The sequence below is a fragment of the Nematolebias whitei genome, chromosome 14, assembly GCF_014905685.2.
Source record: "Nematolebias whitei isolate Nwh7 chromosome 14, NemWhi1, whole genome shotgun sequence".
Taxonomy (NCBI): Eukaryota; Metazoa; Chordata; class Actinopteri; order Cyprinodontiformes; family Rivulidae; genus Nematolebias; species Nematolebias whitei.
In genome coordinates, this window is record NC_056511.1 from 10,132,680 (window position 1) to 10,136,476 (window position 3,797).

At 37.3% G+C, this 3,797-nt stretch overlaps 1 protein-coding gene across 1 annotated transcript in view; it reads left to right on the forward strand.

Moving 5' to 3' along the window:
- The window catches only part of LOC119420825 (ATP-dependent DNA helicase PIF1-like), a 13,188-nt gene that overhangs the window by 1,254 nt on the left and 8,137 nt on the right, over positions 1–3,797 (forward strand). The window lies entirely within an intron of this gene.

The window sequence follows — 3,797 nt, forward strand, 5'->3', positions numbered from 1 at the left end:
ATATATATATATATAGATATATATATAGATATATATATAGATATATAGATATATAGATAGATAGATAGTATGCATCAGGATATATATAGGTTTTTAAAAGTAGTGACAATACTGAAACCTCATTTTTATTATATTTTCACTTTAGACGCCTGATGAGGAGAAGGACACGCCAACATCACCCACAGGTCAGTCTGTTGACCCCATTCCTTGTGTGTGTTCAGAAAGTACTCCACGTGCTGTGATTCAAGGAACACTCGAGTCTTGGTCCGAAACAAATTGGGCTAAAACAAACTTTGCTACATTAATGTCATCTTGTTATGTAGCAGTTCAAAAACACAACATTTCTCCCATTTGTACTTGGAAGCCATCAGATCTAGATGAAGTGGATGTGGAAGGGATTAAGTTGGCAAAATATTCTGCTGCTCTACGGTACAGAGGCATAACTCACAAGTTGTGTACCTCGGTTGAGCAGCGAACTATTTTTGGTCGAAAGTGGAAAATTTTCAATGGGAACGTGGCTTCTGGTACATTTGATTTTGACACAGAGGAGCAATTGTCCAACGACATACTTGAACACTTGTCACAACATCAAACGTGTATCTTGAATGTTGACGGTGCACCTCTTCTGGTTATCCAGCACGGAGAGTACTTTGCTGTTGTGGACTGTGGAAGACGCAATCCACAAGGGTTGGCATCACACAGCAGATATGGTACATCTGTAGTTGTGTTTAACACATGTCTACATGATTTAATCTTGCACATTAAGAACCTTCGGGACTCTTTAGATGCAAGAAAGTACTCTATTTCTGCCATTTCTGTCGAACAGACCAACTTTGATGTGCAGGAATGTTCATCAGAAATTGCAGAAAGAGAGGCTACAGGTGGATGCTATGGTGCCAACACTTCATTGAACATTTCTGATCAAACTACAACAGGGCATTTTGACAGTACTTTATTGAAACATGACCGTGGACAAGAGGTTCTGGGTGCCAATTGCACAAAAACCAAGAAACGACAGATGCACAAAAACAAATTGACTGTGACAAAAAACAAATCAAGTCAAGTGGAACTTGGACTTGAGTCTGGACTTTCTCCCATTTCCGTACAACACACGTACACTGACATGGAGAAATGTTCAACAGGAACTGCTGAAAGACAGGTTACACATGCTTGTCATCGTTTCAGTGCAAGTAATCACCTCACATCACTCAGTGGATCATTTCATCAAGGTGATGGTCGATTTAAAAAGGGCGGAAAGCAGTGTGCAGCCATAAGTTTGGCAGCTTTAACAAAGCACACGCAGAAGAGTGTTTTTTCATGGAATGCTAACGTGTTGGATAATGTCCTGGTTGCAGGTGACGATCTGTATAATGATTTGCTTGATAGAAAGTCAATCAGTGATCCAGGAGGGTTTCTCTTGATGTCTGAATTGCCTAAAAAACATAAGTTTTATGGACAGACTTATGACTATGTTTATTCTAAAGACTATGTTCGTGGAAATGTGGATCTGGTGGAAGGAGATTTCATTCATGGTAACGTCGTGACTAGTCTTTGGGATGGACTGAACAAGATGTGTGCAAAGTATGAAACCTGCTGCCTAACCCTGAGCAGCAGTACTTGTGCTGTCATCAGACAGAATGATAGTTATGCTATCGTGGACTCTCATGCCCGCAATAAAGAAGGCATGGTAGATGCAGATGGGAACAGTGTTGTTTTGTACTTCAGTACTATTCACGATGTCTTTAACTATGTTAACAAATTTGCCAATGAACTGACATACAGTTCCAAGGAGTTTGAGATCACTGGAATTGATATTATTCCGATGGACTCAAATACAAATGTATCTGAATGTACAATAGTTCTTCAAGACAGCACTGATCCTTTTGGTGATGACTTTTCCTGTGGTGATCTCCCTGGCAATGCATGTGTACCAGAGGTACAAGAGTGCGCAAGCAAAAATCCCGATCAATTCTCCCAACTTAAAACGGCACAACATATGAAGACAGACTTGATTAAAAATATATCTGAACATTTAACTTCAGTTCAAAGCACCACCAGTTTTTGTGATAATAATTCCAGCAGTGGTTACACGCTTGAAAATTCATGTACAGGCGAGAAACAAAACTATGCAAGCAAAAAAGCCAAGAAAGTACGTAAATCAGCACAAAATATGAAAATGGATAATACTGACGATGACGATGTAGTGATTGTTGAAAGCAATATCCAAAGCAAGGTTTTGTATTTTAACCCCCTTTCTGAACAAATTGCTCAATCGCTGTGCAGAAAGTTGAATTTAGAGTTTGAGCAAACAAATTTTCCATCAGGTCCAGTTGGAGAACTGGGTGTGCCATGTTTAACACATGAGATAGTGGCAGATGGAAACTGCTTTTTTAGAGCAGTTAGTCAAACGATTAGTGGCACACAGAAAGGCCATAAAAAAATTAGGCATGCTATTGTAAAGCATTTACAGAAAAGTTCACACACATATGAGAGTTTTTTAAGAAGTGGCTACTCTTCAATGTCAGAATATCTAGCCTTATCAAGGATGCAGTATGTTGGCAGTTGGGCAACTGAAGTTGAGATTCAAGCTTCAGCTGATTTTTTGGGCCTTAACATATTGACATACTGTACTGATAAATGGCTTGAATATAGTACTCAGAGTACTTCAACAAATCAGTGCATTTATTTGCAAAATGTCAATGGTAATCATTATGAAACAGTTGTTTGTGTTAAATCACCTAATTCACAAACATGCTATGGTTATTGCATGACTAAAGATGTTTCACAAAACCGTACAACTCGACAATCTTCTGCCAAACATAAGGTTGTATCTGTGGAAATTGACAAAGATGAAGTGAGGTTTCCAAAAAATGATGATTGTGTTCAAATTATTGATAATCATGATGAAAACACGTTTTTATTTACTCCTCTGTCTGCTAATCTTGGTCAAGCTCTTTGCAACAGGTTGAATATTGATTTTGACAAATACAATTTTCCAAAACCTACATCTGGGTCTTTAGGAAATGTGTGTCAAACTAAAAATATAGTACAAGACAATAACAGCTTCTTCAGAGCTGTTGCTCATACAGTTAGTGGTTCTCAAAAAAACCATCGTAAAATTCGGCTTGCTGCTATTTCATACATGACAAATAATACACAGGAATTTGAAAAGTTCCTGGGAAAAGACTTTGCTTCTGTGTTAGAATATGTTGACAAGTCACAGATCAAGTATCTAGATCACTGTGCAACAGATATTGAAATTAAAGCAACAGCAAATATGTTGGGACTACACATTTATATATTTACTGGCATAAAGTGGATTAAATATAGTTGCAACAGCAGTCATTTCAACAATGAAGGAATATATCTACAAAACTGTATTGGTCATTTTCAACCAGTTATTTGTCTAAAAGGGGTTGATGATAAAACTTGCTTTGGATTTTGTAAAGTCAGTGATTTATCAGAGAAACACTACCTACGTTCTAGAAAAAGAATACCTGTAAATGCAGAAAAAAATGTAGAAACTCTTAAAAGTCCACACAATTTCTCTACGTATTTAAATCGAAAAAAGACCTGGAACAAACATGTTCAGTATTCAACCCAATTGGCATATAGGGAAAATATGAAATCACAAATCAGAAGTAGATATAAACAAGATTTGGTGCACCAGGAGGATAAGAAAATGACCAGTAAAATTACTTATAGAAAATGTGCATCTTATCAAGACAAAAAAAAGCAAATGAGTGTACATAAGTACAGACAGAATGAGATTCATCGAGGGAAAGTGAAGCAAATGA